General features: G+C 49.5%; 20 non-coding genes across 20 annotated transcripts; 17 read left to right on the plus strand and 3 right to left on the minus strand.

Moving 5' to 3' along the window:
• Positions 1–3,299: 3,299 nt before the first annotated feature.
• Positions 3,300–3,412, minus strand: LOC135018079 (U5 spliceosomal RNA). The gene has a single exon (XR_010215837.1). It is a non-coding gene; the product is annotated as a U5 spliceosomal RNA (small nuclear RNA).
• Positions 3,413–3,698: 286 nt separating this feature from the next.
• LOC135018084 (U5 spliceosomal RNA) lies at positions 3,699–3,815 on the minus strand. The gene has a single exon (XR_010215842.1). It is a non-coding gene; the product is annotated as a U5 spliceosomal RNA (small nuclear RNA).
• Positions 3,816–4,085: 270 nt separating this feature from the next.
• LOC135018030 (U5 spliceosomal RNA) lies at positions 4,086–4,201 on the minus strand. The gene has a single exon (XR_010215788.1). It is a non-coding gene; the product is annotated as a U5 spliceosomal RNA (small nuclear RNA).
• Positions 4,202–4,345: 144 nt separating this feature from the next.
• On the plus strand, positions 4,346–4,509 carry LOC135017699 (U1 spliceosomal RNA). Its single transcript, XR_010215493.1, has one exon. It is a non-coding gene; the product is annotated as a U1 spliceosomal RNA (small nuclear RNA).
• A 152-nt stretch (positions 4,510–4,661) lies between these two features.
• LOC135017942 (U1 spliceosomal RNA) lies at positions 4,662–4,824 on the plus strand. Its single transcript, XR_010215716.1, has one exon. It is a non-coding gene; the product is annotated as a U1 spliceosomal RNA (small nuclear RNA).
• A 674-nt stretch (positions 4,825–5,498) lies between these two features.
• Positions 5,499–5,662, plus strand: LOC135018093 (U1 spliceosomal RNA). The gene has a single exon (XR_010215851.1). It is a non-coding gene; the product is annotated as a U1 spliceosomal RNA (small nuclear RNA).
• A 152-nt stretch (positions 5,663–5,814) lies between these two features.
• LOC135017812 (U1 spliceosomal RNA) lies at positions 5,815–5,977 on the plus strand. Its single transcript, XR_010215601.1, has one exon. It is a non-coding gene; the product is annotated as a U1 spliceosomal RNA (small nuclear RNA).
• A 671-nt stretch (positions 5,978–6,648) lies between these two features.
• LOC135017708 (U1 spliceosomal RNA) lies at positions 6,649–6,812 on the plus strand. The gene has a single exon (XR_010215501.1). It is a non-coding gene; the product is annotated as a U1 spliceosomal RNA (small nuclear RNA).
• A 152-nt stretch (positions 6,813–6,964) lies between these two features.
• Positions 6,965–7,127, plus strand: LOC135017985 (U1 spliceosomal RNA). The gene has a single exon (XR_010215749.1). It is a non-coding gene; the product is annotated as a U1 spliceosomal RNA (small nuclear RNA).
• A 674-nt stretch (positions 7,128–7,801) lies between these two features.
• Positions 7,802–7,965, plus strand: LOC135017832 (U1 spliceosomal RNA). The gene has a single exon (XR_010215619.1). It is a non-coding gene; the product is annotated as a U1 spliceosomal RNA (small nuclear RNA).
• A 972-nt stretch (positions 7,966–8,937) lies between these two features.
• LOC135017730 (U1 spliceosomal RNA) lies at positions 8,938–9,101 on the plus strand. The gene has a single exon (XR_010215522.1). It is a non-coding gene; the product is annotated as a U1 spliceosomal RNA (small nuclear RNA).
• Positions 9,102–9,253: 152 nt separating this feature from the next.
• Positions 9,254–9,416, plus strand: LOC135017813 (U1 spliceosomal RNA). Its single transcript, XR_010215602.1, has one exon. It is a non-coding gene; the product is annotated as a U1 spliceosomal RNA (small nuclear RNA).
• Positions 9,417–10,086: 670 nt separating this feature from the next.
• On the plus strand, positions 10,087–10,251 carry LOC135017894 (U1 spliceosomal RNA). The gene has a single exon (XR_010215673.1). It is a non-coding gene; the product is annotated as a U1 spliceosomal RNA (small nuclear RNA).
• Positions 10,252–10,400: 149 nt separating this feature from the next.
• LOC135017888 (U1 spliceosomal RNA) lies at positions 10,401–10,563 on the plus strand. Its single transcript, XR_010215667.1, has one exon. It is a non-coding gene; the product is annotated as a U1 spliceosomal RNA (small nuclear RNA).
• Positions 10,564–11,237: 674 nt separating this feature from the next.
• Positions 11,238–11,401, plus strand: LOC135017739 (U1 spliceosomal RNA). The gene has a single exon (XR_010215530.1). It is a non-coding gene; the product is annotated as a U1 spliceosomal RNA (small nuclear RNA).
• A 152-nt stretch (positions 11,402–11,553) lies between these two features.
• LOC135017911 (U1 spliceosomal RNA) lies at positions 11,554–11,716 on the plus strand. Its single transcript, XR_010215689.1, has one exon. It is a non-coding gene; the product is annotated as a U1 spliceosomal RNA (small nuclear RNA).
• A 674-nt stretch (positions 11,717–12,390) lies between these two features.
• On the plus strand, positions 12,391–12,554 carry LOC135017731 (U1 spliceosomal RNA). The gene has a single exon (XR_010215523.1). It is a non-coding gene; the product is annotated as a U1 spliceosomal RNA (small nuclear RNA).
• A 152-nt stretch (positions 12,555–12,706) lies between these two features.
• On the plus strand, positions 12,707–12,869 carry LOC135017793 (U1 spliceosomal RNA). Its single transcript, XR_010215582.1, has one exon. It is a non-coding gene; the product is annotated as a U1 spliceosomal RNA (small nuclear RNA).
• A 670-nt stretch (positions 12,870–13,539) lies between these two features.
• On the plus strand, positions 13,540–13,704 carry LOC135017896 (U1 spliceosomal RNA). The gene has a single exon (XR_010215675.1). It is a non-coding gene; the product is annotated as a U1 spliceosomal RNA (small nuclear RNA).
• Positions 13,705–13,853: 149 nt separating this feature from the next.
• LOC135017841 (U1 spliceosomal RNA) lies at positions 13,854–14,016 on the plus strand. Its single transcript, XR_010215627.1, has one exon. It is a non-coding gene; the product is annotated as a U1 spliceosomal RNA (small nuclear RNA).
• The last annotated feature ends 60 nt before the right edge of the window (positions 14,017–14,076 follow it).

A 14,076-nucleotide genomic window follows, 5' to 3' on the forward strand; every position in this document is an offset into this window, starting at 1 on the left:
CCATTTTTGTGATCACAGCGGCTGAATGTGATGTCATACAGCCGCTGTGACCACGCCCCCTGTGTCTACTCCGTTGCAGACCCCATTTTGAAGCCTTGCCCCCGCACCGCTCCATCCCTGACTTGGAAATGGAGTGTTGCTGACCCACCTATCCCCCCCCGCCCCGATTGACAGGCAGAGGCGATCGCATTCTCTGCGCGGTGCCGCAGAAAATGCAGGCACATGCGTATGCTCTTAGCAATTTTTGCAGTTGGATCGCTTATTGTGATTGCAATCCAACCTGAATCAGGCCCTATTACCTATCACAATGCGCTGCGGGCAGTACAAAATTGGGTTAATATAGGAGAAAAACCCCCAGACCTGTGCTCCTTAACTGTACCTGGTGGCTAGTGGAGCGGCTGCCCAGTAATCAGTGTCCACGCCAGTGCGCACACGGTCCACCCCCTACGGCCACGCTCCCCTTCATCAGCGGCCTCGTGATCCGGAAGGGTGGTGTGTGTGTGACTGACCTTAGGATGAAACCGGACCCTCCGCTGCAGTGACCCAGCAACCAGGGCACGGGAGTATACAGCGCCGCTGGGAGTGATGAAGCTGCAGTAAAGATGTCTATTAGACCTAGCCTGCTGCAGCCCTTGTAGATTCTCATAAAACAAGTTCTTCTTTTCTTGTCAAAATTTATAGCTAAGAATAGGCTGCCTGAGGCAGGCCCCTGTTAAGTGGCCTGCTACTGAAGGCACCAACTACAAACTGAGCTCCCTGTTCATGGAAGCGGGGTTATAGAGGAGAATGCACTGAGCATCTTGGGAACAGTCAAAAGCTTTGAGCCGGTTGGTGCCTCAGATCAAGATCCTACTCTACACCCCAATGTGAATCCTTGTGGAGTCCAGTGTACCCCACAGAAGAAATTAATGTGTCACACCCATTGGCAGCAACCTTAGAATAGCTGCTGACGGGCACAATTGAGAAAGGAAGGGGGGGGGGGGGACATTTGAATCCAGCACATAAATGCAATTCAAATATGTAATTTGTACCTTCCTATTTTAAAATATAATGGATGAACCTCACCCTGTGAGAACAATCTTCATGATCAAGAGATCACATATGCAAAATAAGTATGAGTTGGGATAGGGCTGGGGAGGGTGGCTGCTCGGGCAGCCCCTCCCCCGTCAAGTTAAGGAGATTCAACTGAGGAAGCACAAGGGAACTCTCGTCTGGGGACAACAACTGCAGGGAGACCACATCTTTTCAGATGAACATGGGAGGGCGGAAGGCTGCCTAATACTGAAGCACCATCAAATATCAAACCATATGCAACATCTAGTACAAGCCTTCCTGGGGGAAGGTCTGCAGCAGACGGATTTGCATACAGTGATGTTATTCAAGCAGTGGGCCAAAGTTGGCTGGAACCCTCATCTGCATATGAAAAGAGAAAAGGGGCGTGCAGGGCATGGCGGCCTTTTGCAGTGCTTGGATGACCCCTAGTTCTCATTAAACACCCCCACCCTCCTTTGGTGTGGGGCTCATGTTGGCCATGCCCCATCCCCTGAAGCATTCAAGCTGATTTCTTGCAGCAGCTGGGCACTGTAACAGCTCCAGAGCTGTTCTGTAAGGCAAGTAAAAGGGTGTGGGCCCTGCAGCACCACCTGTAGTTTGCATTGTGCGTTGGAAGGCACAAAGTAAGCAGACGGGAGGAGAAGTCAGGATAGTGCGCAAGGGCATCCTTTTCTCTTAGTCCATAGAGGATGCTGGGGTCACATTAAGAACCATGGGGTATAGACGGGATCCGCAAGAGACATGGGCACTTTAAGACTATCAAAGGGTGTGAACTGGCTCCTCCCTCTATGCCCCTCCTCCAGACTCCAGTTATAGGAACTGTGCCCATGGAGACGGACATTTCGAGGAAAGGATTTATTGTTAAACTAAGGTGAGCATCTTACCAGCTCACACCTTAAGCATGCCGCAGAACGTGGCATTCAACAGAACACAAGCCAACGGCATGAATAATTGCAGCAAAAAGCTGACCAGAACCATAACACAACATGTGTATAACCACAAGTAATAACTGCAGACACAGTATGGACTGGGACGGGTGCCCAGCATCCTCTACAGACTAAGAGAAAAGGATTTACCGGTAGGTATTAAAATCCTATTTTCTCATACGACCTAGAGGATGCTGGGGTCACATTAAGAACCATGGGGTTATACCAAAGCTCTTGAACGGGTGGAAGAGTGCGTACGACTCTGCAGCACCGAATTACCCAACTTGAAGTTATCATCGGCCAAGGTATCAAACTTGTAAAACTTAGCAAAAGTGTTTACTAAATAGCTGCTCGGCAAAGTTGCAATGCCGAGACTCCCCGACCAGCTGCCCAGGATGAACCCACCTTTCTAGTAGAATGGGTCTTCACCTAATTCAGTAACGGCAATCCTGCCATGGAATGAGCATGCTGAATCTTACCACAGATCCAGCGCATAATGGTCTACATGGAAGCAGGACACCCAATCCTGTTGGGAGCATACAGGACAAACAGAGCCTCTGTTTTCCTAATCTGAACCGTTCTGGTGACATAAATTTTCAAAGTTCTGACCACAGCCAGAGACTTTGACTCAACGAAGGTGTCAGTGGCCAAAGGCACCATGTGGAAAGATGAACCACCTTCGGCAGAAATTGTTGACGTGTCCCCAATTCTGCTCTATCTTCATGAAAGATCAAATAAAGGCTCTTGTGATACTGCATGGTTTGTACTGTTTTCCATGTGCTCCCAGATCTTTCAAGCAAGTAGCATGGTCAAGAAAGTTCTGTTTGAAAAGAAACAAACATTTACTGTCATTGTTATGCAAATAAACTTACATTAAAGCTAACCAGAAAGCACACTCGTTCTGTCTTTAAACTGATAAAAGAAACCCCAATAATATGGGCATACCTCCCAACTTTGTCGGCTCGCAAAGAGGGACACACGCGCGGCGAAGTCGCACGCGCTCCCAAAAAGGGCGTGGCCTAAGTAAAAAGGGGCATGGCTTCGCGGGAGGACCCGCGATCGCGAGTCACGCCCCCGTTTTCGGCACTGAGGGGGCATGCCCAGCGCTCTGTGAGCCGCTGGCATGCCACCTCTCCCTCTGACTTCAGTGAATAGACGCTGTGCGCACAGCGACTATTCACCGCTGCTCTGCTAAGCAGGGCAGCGACAGACAGAGCCTCCCAACTGTCCTCCCCACCGCGGGACACTGCGGCCCGCAGGTGGGACAGCGGGACAGTCCCCAAAAAACGGGACTGTCCCGCGAAAATCGGGACAGTTGGGAGGTATGATATGGGGCATGCAAAAATTGAGATAAAACTCAGTTTTGCTCCTCTCCACGGAAATCTTTAGTAAAAGGCGAAAGATTTGTTCGTTCTGAAGAGAAACCAGAGCATGACCAAGATTCCACCTGTCGCCTGAGTGCCATGCCAGCAGTCCTCATTCAGCTCAAAGTGAGCACCCAATTTGAAAGAAAGAAAGCAGATTTCTCACCAGGCTTCCCCTTGCTATAAACATGGTTTGTACTCTTTTCCATGTGCTCCCAGATCTTTCAAGCAATTAGTATGGTCAAGAAAGTTCTGCTTGAAAAGAAACAGACATTTATTGTCATTGTTATGCAAATAAACTTACATTAAAGCTAACAAGAAAGCACACTTGTTCTGTCTTTAAACTGATAAAAGAAACCCCAATAATATGGGGCATGCAAAAATTGAGATAAAACTCAGTTTTGCTCCTCTCCACGGATAATCTTTAATAAAAGGCGAAAGATTTGTTCATTCTGAAGAGAAACCAGAGCATGACCAAGATTCCACCTGTCGCCTGAGTGCTGTGCCAGCAGTCCTCATTCAGATCAAAGTGAGCGCCCAATTTGAAAGAAAGCAGATTTCTCACCTGGCTTCTCCTTGCTATAAGCATGGTTTGTACTGTATTCCATGTGCTCCCAGATCTTTAAAGCAAGTAGCATGGTCAAGAAAGTTCTGTTTGAACATAAATAAACATTTACTGTCATTTCTATGCAAATGAGCTTACATTAAAGCACACTCATTCTATCTTTAAACCGGTAAAAGAAACCCCAAAAAGATGGGGCATGCAAAAATTGAGATAAAACTCGGTTTTGCTCCTCTCCACGGAAATCTTTAGTAAGAGGCGAAAGATTTGTTCGTTCTGAAGAGAAACCAGAGCATGACCAAGATTTTTATCTGAAAATATGTGTTCTCCCTGCAGTTGTTGTCCCCAGATGAGAGTTCCCTTGTGCTGCCTCAGCTGAATCTCCTTTACTTGACAGAGATGTGCCTGAGCAGCGGCCCTCCCCAGCCCTATCCCAAATCATACTTATTTTGCATAGGCGATACCATGGTCATGAAGATTGTTCTCCCAGGGTGAGGTTCATTCATTGCATTCTGGGTATGCTGACCCCTGTGATTTCCCCAAATGTGGGAAACTCGACTGCATTATTTGTGGTAGTGGGGGACTGTGTTTGTGCTTTCCTCTAGTCAGCTCTGGTAAAAGTCAGATTTATTTGTCTCAGATCTTCCTCTAGCCTTGTTCTTCTTTCGAGAGTTCCCTTGTGCTGCCTCAGTTGGATCTCTTTCACTTGACAGGGGGGTGCCCGAGTAGCGACCCTCCCCAGCTCTAGCCTAACTCCTACTTACCTGCCAGGTGAGATACTATGATCATGAAGGTGCTTCTCCCAGGGCAAGGCTCACCCATTGCACTCTGGGTGTGGTGCCCCTGCGATTTCCCCAAATGTGGGAAGCTTGACTGCATAATTTGTGTTTCCCCTGGTCGGCTCTCGTATAATTCAGATCTCTTTGTCTCAGGTCTCTCTCCAGCCTAGTTTGCTGTCTGTTTCCACTTCTTTTTTCATGAGCCCCTCCCTTTTATACCCTTGTGCACTATCCTGACTTCTCCTCTTGTCTGCTTATTTTGTGCCTTCCAATGCACAATGCAAACTACAGGTAGTGCTGCAGGGTCCACACCCTTTTACTTGCCGTACAGAGCAGCTCTGGAGCTGTTACAGTGCCCAGCTGCTGCAAGAAATCAGCTTGAATGCTTCAGGGGCTGGGGCATAGCCAACATGAGCCCCACACCGAAGGAGGGTGGAGGTGTTTAATGCGAACTAGGGGTCATCCAAGCGCCGCAAAAGGCCGCTATGCCCTGCACGCCCCTTTTCTCTTTTCATATGCAGATGAGGGTTGAAGCCAACTTTGACCCACTGCTTGGATGACATCACCGTATGCAAATCCATCTGCTGCAGGCCTTCCCCCAGGAATGCTTGCACTAGTTGTTGCATTTGGTTTGTTGTTTGGGGGTGCTTCATTATTAGGCAGCCTTCTGCCCTCCCATGTTCATCTGAAAATATGTGTTCTCCCTGCAGTTGTTGTCCCCAGATGAGAGTTCCCTTGTGCTGCCTCAGTTGAATCTCCTTTACTTGACAGAGATGTGCCTGAGCAGCGGCCCTCCCCAGCCCTATCCCAAATCATACTTATTTTGCATAGGAGATACCATGGTCATGAAGATTGTTCTCTCAGGGTGAGGTTCATTCATTGCATTCTGGGTATGCTGACCCCTGTGATTTCCCCAAATGTGGGAAACTCGACTGCATTATTTGTGGTAGTGGAGGACTGTGTTTGTGCTTTCCTCTGGTCAGCTCTGGTAAAAGTCAGATTTATTTGTCTCAGATCTTCCTCTAGCCTTGTTCTTCTTTCGAGAGTTCCCTTGTGCTGCCTCAGTTGAATCTCCTTCACTTGACAGGGGGGTACCCGAGCAGCGACCCTTCCCAGCTCTAGCCCAACTTCTACTTACCTGGCAGGTGAGATACTATGATCATGTAGGTGCTTCTCCCAGGGCAAGGCTCACCCATTGCACTCTGGGTGTGCTGCTCCTGCGATTTCCCCAAATGTGGGAAACTTGACTGCATAATTTGTGTTTCCCCTGGTCGGCTCTCGTATAATTCAGATCTCTTTGTCTCAGGTCTCTCTCCAGCCTAGTTTGCTGTCTGTTTCAACTTCTCTTTTCTTGAGCCGCTCCCTTCTATGCCCTTGCGCACTATCCTGACTTCTCCCGTCTGCTTACTTTGTGCCTTCCAATGCACAATGCAAACTACAGGTAGTGCTGCAGGGCCCACACCCTTTTACTTGCCGTTCAGAGCAGCTCTGGAGCTGTTACAGTGCCCAGCTGCTGCAAGAAATCAGCTTGAATGCTTCAGGGGCTGGGGCATAGCCAACATGAGCCCCACACCGAAGGAGGGTGGAGGTGTTTAATGCGAACTAGGGGTCATCCAAGCGCCGCAAAAGGCCGCCATGCCCTGCACGCCCCTTTTCTCTTTTCATATGCAGACGAGGGTTGAAGCCAACTTTGACCCACTGCTTGGATGACATCACTATATGCAAATCCATCTGCTGCAGGCCTTCCCCCAGGAATGCTTGTACTAGTTGTTGCATTTGGTTTGTTGTTTGGGGGTGCTTCAGTATTAGGCAGCCTTCTGCCCTCCCATGTTTATCTGAAAATATGTGTTCTCCCTGCAGTTGTTGTCCCCAGATGAGAGTTCCCTTGTGCTGCCTTAGTTGAATCTCCTTTACTTGACAGAGATGTGCCTGAGCAGCGGCCCTTCCCAACCCTATCCCAAATCATACTTATTTTGCATAGGCGATACCATGGTCATGAAGATTGTTCTCCCAGGGTGAGGTTCATTCATTGCATTCTGGGTATGCTGACCCCTGTGATTTCCCCAAATGTGGGAAACTCGACTGCATTATTTGTGGTAGTGGGGGACTGTGTTTGTGCTTTCCTCTGGACAGCTCTGGTAAAAGTCAGATTTCTTTGTCTCAGATCTTCCTCTAGCCTTGTTCTTCTTTCGAGAGTTCCCTTGTGCTGCCTCAGTTGGATCTCTTTAACTTGACAGGGGGGTGCCCGAGCAGCGACCCTCCCCAGCTCTAGCCCAACTCCTACTTACTTGCCAGGTGAGATACTATGATCATGAAGGATCTTCTCCCAGGGCAAGGCTCACCCATTGCACTCTGGGTGTGGTGCCCCTGCGATTTCCCCAAATGTGGGAAGCTTGACTGCATAATTTGTGTTTCCCCTGGTCGGCTCTCGTATAATTCAGATCTCTTTGTCTCAGGTCTCTCTCCAGCCTAGTTTGCTGTCTGTTTCCACTTCTTTTTTCATGAGCCCCTCCCTTTTATACCCTTGTGCACTATCCTGACTTCTCCTCCTGTCTGCTTACTTTGTGCCTTCCAATGCACAATGCAAACTACAGGTAGTGCTGTAGGGCCCACACCCTTTTACTTGCCGTACAGAGCAGCTCTGGAGCTGTTACAGTGCCCAGCTACTGCAAGAAATCAGCTTGAATGCTTCAGGGGCTGGGGCACAGCCAACATGAGCCCCACACCGAAGGAGGGTGGAGGTGTTTAATGTGAACTAGGGGTCATCCAAGCACCGCAAAAGGCCGCCATGCCTTGCACGCCCCTTTTCTCTTTTCATATGCAGACGAGGGTTGAAGCCAACTTTGACCCACTGCTTGGATGACATCACCGTATGCAAATCCATCTGCTGCAGGCCTTCCCCCAGGAATGCTTGCACTAGTTGTTGCATTTGGTTTGTTGTTTGGGGGTGCTTCAGTATTAGGCAGCCTTCTGCCCTCCCATGTTCATCTGAAAATATGTGTTCTCCCTGCAGTTGTTGTCCCCAGATGAGAGTTCCCTTGTGCTGCCTCAGTTGAATCTCCTTTACTTGACAGAGATGTGCCTGAGCAGCGGCCCTCCCCAGCCCTATCCCAAATCATACTTATTTTGCATAGGAGATACCATGGTCATGAAGATTGTTCTCCCAGGGTGAGGTTCATTCATTGCATTCTGGGTATGCTGACCCCTGTGATTTCCCCAAATGTGGGAAACTCGACTGCATTATTTGTGGTAGTGGGGGACTGTGTTTGTGCTTTCCTCTGGTCAGCTCTGGTAAAAGTCAGATTTATTTGTCTCAGATCTTCCTCTAGCCTTGTTCTTCTTTCGAGAGTTTCCTTGTGCTGCCTCAGTTGGATCTCTTTCACTTGACAGGGGGGTGCCCGAGCAGCGACCCTCCCCAGCTCTAGCCCAACTCCTACTTACCTGCCAGGTGAGATACTATGATCATGAAGGTGCTTCTCCCAGGGCAAGGCTCACCCATTGCACTCTGATTTCCCCAAATGTGGGAAGCTTGACTGCATAATTTGTGTTTCCCCTGGTCGGCTCTCGTATAATTCAGATCTCTTTGTCTCAGGTCTCTCTCCAGCCTAGTTTGCTGTCTGTTTCCACTTCTTTTTTCATGAGCCCCTCCCTTTTATACCCTTGTGCACTATCCTGACTTCTCCTCCTGTCTGCTTACTTTGTGCCTTCCAATGCACAATGCAAACTACAGGTAGTGCTGCAGGGCCCACACCCTTTTACTTGCCGTACAGAGCAGCTCTGGAGCTGTTACAGTGCCCAGCTGCTGCAAGAAATCAGCTTGAATGCTTCAGGGGCTGGGGCATAGCCAACATGAGCCCCACACCGAAGGAGGGTGGAGGTGTTTAATGCGAACTAGGGGTCATCCAAGCGCCGCAAAAGGCCGCCATGCCCTGCACGCCCCTTTTCTCTTTTCATATGCAGATGAGGGTTGAAGCCAACTTTGACCCACTGCTTGGATGACATCACCGTATGCAAATCCATCTGCTGCAGGCCTTCCCCCAGGAATGCTTGCACTAGTTGATGCATTTGGTTTGTTGTTTGGGGGTGCTTCAGTATTAGGCAGCCTTCTGCCCTCCCATGTTCATCTGAAAATATGTGTTCTCCCTGCAGTTGTTGTCCCCAGATGAGAGTTCCCTTGTGCTGCCTCAGTTGAATCTCCTTTACTTGACAGAGATGTGCCTGAGCAGCGGCCCTCCCCAGCCCTATCCCAAATCATACTTATTTTGCATAGGAGATACCATGGTCATGAAGATTGTTCTCCCACGGTGAGGTTCATTCATTGCATTCTGGGTATGCTGACCCCTGTGATTTCCCCAAATGTGGGAAACTCGACTGCTTTATTTGTGGTAGTGGGGGACTGTGTTTGTGCTTTCCTCTGGTCAGCTCTGGTAAAAGTCAGATTTCTTTGTCTCAGATCTTCCTTTAGCCTTGTTCTTCTTTCGAGAGTTCCCTTGTGCTGCCTCAGTTGGATCTCCTTCACTTGACAGGGGGGTACCCGAGCAGCGACCCTCCCCAGCTCTAGCCCAACTTCTACTTACCTGGCAGGTGAGATACTATGATCATGTAGGTGCTTCTCCCAGGGCAAGGCTCACCCATTGCACTCTGGGTGTGCTGCTCCTGCGATTTCCCCAAATGTGGGAAACTTGACTGCATAATTTGTGTTTCCCCTGGTCGGCTCTCGTATAATTCAGATCTCTTTGTCTCAGGTCTCTCTCCAGCCTAGTTTGCTGTCTGTTTCAACTTCTCTTTTCTTGAGCCGCTCCCTTCTATGCCCTTGCGCACTATCCTGACTTCTCCCGTCTGCTTACTTTGTGCCTTCCAATGCACAGTGCAAACTACAGGTAGTGCTGCAGGGCCCACACCCTTTTACTTGCCGTTCAGAGCTGCTCTGGAGCTGTTACAGTGCCCAGCTGCTGCAATAAATCAGCTTGAATGCTTCAGGGGATGGGGCATGGCCAACATGAGCCCCACACCAAAGGAGGGTGGGGTGTTTAATGCGAACTAGGGGTCATCCAAGCACCGCAAAAGGCCGCCATGCCCTGCACGCCCCTTTTCTCTTTTCATATGCAGATGAGGGTTGAAGCCAACTTTGACCCACTGCTTGGATGACATCACCGTATGCAAATCCGTCTTCTGCAGAACTTCCCCCTGGAATGCTTGCACTAGTTGTTGCATTTGGTTTGTTGTTTGGGGGTGCTTCAGTATTAGGCAGCCTTCTGCCCTCCCATGTTCATCTGAAAATATGTGTTCTCCCTGCAGTTGTTGTCCCCAGATGAGAGTTCCCTTGTGCTGCCTCAGTTGAATCTCCTTTACTTGACAGAGATGTGCATGAGCAGCGGCCCTCCCCAGCCCTATCCCAAATCATACTTATTTTGCATAGGAGATACCATGGTCATGAAGATTACTCTCCCAGGGTGAGGTTCATTCATTGCATTCTGGGTATGCTGACCCCTGTGATTTCCCCAAATGTGGGAAACGTGACTGCTTTATTTGTTGGTAGTGGGGGACTGTGTTTGTGTTTTCCTCTGATCTCTGGTAAAAGTCAGATTTCTTTGTTTCAGATCTTCCTCTAGCCTTGTTCTTCTTTCGAGAGTTTCCTTGTGCTGCCTCAGTTGGATCTCCTTCACTTGACAGGGGGGTGCCCGAGCAGCGACCCTCCCCAGCTCTAGCCCAACTCCTACTTACCTGCCAGGTGAGATACTATGATCATGAAGGTGCTTCTCCCAGGGCAAGGCTCACCCATTGCACTCTGGGTGTGCTGCCCCTGTGATTTCCCCAAATGTGGGAAACTTGACTGCATAATTTGTGTTTCCCCTGGTCAGGTCTCGTATAATTCAGATCTCTTTGTCTCAGGTCTCTCTCCAGCCTAGTTTGCTGTCTGTTTCCACTTCTCTTTTCTTGAGCCGCTCCCTTCTATGCCCTTGCGCACTATCCTGACTTCTCCTCCTTTCTGCTTACTTTGTGCCTTCCAACGCACAATGCGAACTACAGGTAGTGCTGCAGGGCCCACACCCTTTTACTTGCCTTACAGAGCAGCTCTGGAGCTGTTACAGTGCCCAGCTGCTGCAAGAAATCAGCTTGAATGCTTCAGGGGCTGGGGCATAGCCAACATGAGCCCCACACCGAAGGAGGGTGGAGGTGTTTAATGCAAACTAGGGGTCAGCCAAGTGCTGCAAAAGGCCACCATGCCCTGCACGCCCCTTTTCTCTTTTCATATGCAGACGAGGGTTGAAGCCAACTTTGACCCACTGCTTGGATGACATCACCATATGCAAATCTATCTGCTGCAGGCCTTCCCCCAGGAATGCTTGCACTAGTTGTTGCATTTGGTTTGTTGTTTGGGGGTGCTTCAGTATTAGGCAGCCTTCTGCCCTCCCATGTTCATCTGAAAATATGTGTTCTCCCTGCAGTTGTTGTCCCCAGATGAGAGTTCCCTTGTGCTGCCTCAGTTGAATCTCCTTTACTTGACAGAGATGTGCCTGAGCAGCGGCCCTCCCCAGCCATATCCCAAATCATACTTATTTTGCATAGGAGATACCATTGTTATGAAGATTGTTCTCCCAGGGTGCGGTTCATTCATTGCACTCTGGGTATGCTGACCCCTGTGATTTCCCCAAATGTGGGAAACTCGACTGCATTATTTGTGGTAGTGGTGGACTGTGTTTGTGCTTTCCTCTGGTCAGCTCTGGTAAAAGTCAGATTTCTTTGTCTCAGATCTTCCTCTAGCCTTGTTCTTCTTTCGAGAGTTCCTTTGTGCTGCCTCAGTTGGATCTCCTTCACTTGACAGGGGGGTGCCCGAGCAGCGACCCTCCCCAGCTCTAGCCCAACTCCTACTTACCTGCCAGGTGAGATACTATGATCATGAAGGTGCTTCTCCAAGGGCAAGGCTCACCCATTGCACTCTGGGTGTGCTGCTCCTGCGATTTCCCCAAATGTGGGAAACTTGACTGCATAATTTGTGTTTCCCCTGGTCAGGTCTCGTATAATTCAGATATCTTTGTCTCAGGTCTCTCTCCAGCCTAGTTTGCTGTCTGTTTCCACTTCTCTTTTCTTGAGCCGCTCCCTTCTATGCCCTTGCGCACTATCCTGACTTCTCCTCCTTTCTGCTTACTTTGTGCCTTCCAACGCACAATGCGAACTACAGGTAGTGCTGCAGGGCCCACACCCTTTTACTTGCCTTACAGAGCAGCTCTGGAGCTGTTACAGTGCCCAGCTGCTGCAAGAAATCAGCTTGAATGCTTCAGGGGCTGGGGCATAGCCAACATGAGCCCCACACCGAAGGAGGGTGGAGGTGTTTAATGCAAACTAGGGGTCAGCCAAGTGCCGCAAAAGGCCACCATGCCCTGCACGCCCCTTTTCTCTTTTCATATGCAGACGAGGGTTGAAGCCAACTTTGACCCACTGCTTGGATGACATCACCATATGCAAATCCATCTGCTGCAGGCCTTCCCCCAGGAATGCTTGCACTAGTTGATGCATTTGGTTTGTTGTTTGGGGGTGCTTCAGTATTAGGCAGCCTTCTGCCCTCCCATGTTCATCTGAAAATATGTGTTCTCCCTGCAGTTGTTGTCCCCAGATGAGAGTTCCCTTGTGCTGCCTCAGTTGAATCTCCTTTACTTGACAGAGATGTGCCTGAGCAGCGGCCCTCCCCAGCCCTATCCCAAATCATACTTATTTTGCATAGGAGATACCATGGTCATGAAGATTGTTCTCCCACGGTGAGGTTCATTCATTGCATTCTGGGTATGCTGACCCCTGTGATTTCCCCAAATGTGGGAAACTCGACTGCTTTATTTGTGGTAGTGGGGGACTGTGTTTGTGCTTTCCTCTGGTCAGCTCTGGTAAAAGTCAGATTTCTTTGTCTCAGATCTTCCTTTAGCCTTGTTCTTCTTTCGAGAGTTCCCTTGTGCTGCCTCAGTTGGATCTCCTTCACTTGACAGGGGGGTACCCGAGCAGCGACCCTCCCCAGCTCTAGCCCAACTTCTACTTACCTGGCAGGTGAGATACTATGATCATGTAGGTGCTTCTCCCAGGGCAAGGCTCACCCATTGCACTCTGGGTGTGCTGCTCCTGCGATTTCCCCAAATGTGGGAAACTTGACTGCATAATTTGTGTTTCCCCTGGTCGGCTCTCGTGTAATTCAGATCTCTTTGTCTCAGGTCTCTCTCCAGCCTAGTTTGCTGTCTGTTTCAACTTCTCTTTTCTTGAGCCGCTCCCTTCTATGCCCTTGCGCACTATCCTGACTTCTCCCGTCTGCTTACTTTGTGCCTTCCAATGCACAATGCAAACTACAGGTAGTGCTGCAGGGCCCACACCCTTTTACTTGCCGTTCAGAGCTGCTCTGGAGCTGTTACAGTGCCCAGCTGCTGCAATAAATCAGCTTGAATGCTTCAGGGGATGGGGCATGGCCAACATGAGCCCCACACCAAAGGAGGGTGGGGTGTTTAATGCGAACTAGGGGTCATCCAAGCACCGCAAAAGGCCGCCATGCCCTGCACGCCCCTTTTCTCTTTTCATATGCAGATGAGGGTTGAAGCCAACTTTGACCCACTGCTTGGATGACATCACCATATGCAAATCCGTCTTCTGCAGAACTTCCCCCAGGAATGCTTGCACTAGTTGTTGCATTTGGTTTGTTGTTTGGGGGTGCTTCAGTATTAGGCAGCCTTCTGCCCTCCCATGTTCATCTGAAAATATGTGTTCTCCCTGCAGTTGTTGTCCCCAGATGAGAGTTCCCTTGTGCTGCCTCAGTTGAATCTCCTTTACTTGACAGAGATGTGCATGAGCAGCGGCCCTCCCCAGCCCTATCCCAAATCATACTTATTTTGCATAGGAGATACCATGGTCATGAAGATTACTCTCCCAGGGTGAGGTTCATTCATTGCATTCTGGGTATGCTGACCCCTGTGATTTCCCCAAATGTGGGAAACGTGACTGCTTTATTTGTTGGTAGTGGGGGACTGTGTTTGTGTTTTCCTCTGATCTCTGGTAAAAGTCAGATTTCTTTGTTTCAGATCTTCCTCTAGCCTTGTTCTTCTTTCGAGAGTTTCCTTGTGCTGCCTCAGTTGGATCTCCTTCACTTGACAGGGGGGTGCCCGAGCAGCGACCCTCCCCAGCTCTAGCCCAACTCCTACTTACCTGCCAGGTGAGATACTATGATCATGAAGGTGCTTCTCCCAGGGCAAGGCTCACCCATTGCACTCTGGGTGTGCTGCCCCTGCGATTTCCCCAAATGTGGGAAACTTGACTGCATAATTTGTGTTTCCCCTGGTCAGGTCTCGTATAATTCAGATCTCTTTGTCTCAGGTCTCTCTCCAGCCTAGTTTGCTGTCTGTTTCCACTTCTCTTTTCTT

Source organism: Pseudophryne corroboree, unplaced genomic scaffold, assembly GCF_028390025.1.
Source record: "Pseudophryne corroboree isolate aPseCor3 unplaced genomic scaffold, aPseCor3.hap2 scaffold_320, whole genome shotgun sequence".
Taxonomy (NCBI): Eukaryota; Metazoa; Chordata; class Amphibia; order Anura; family Myobatrachidae; genus Pseudophryne; species Pseudophryne corroboree.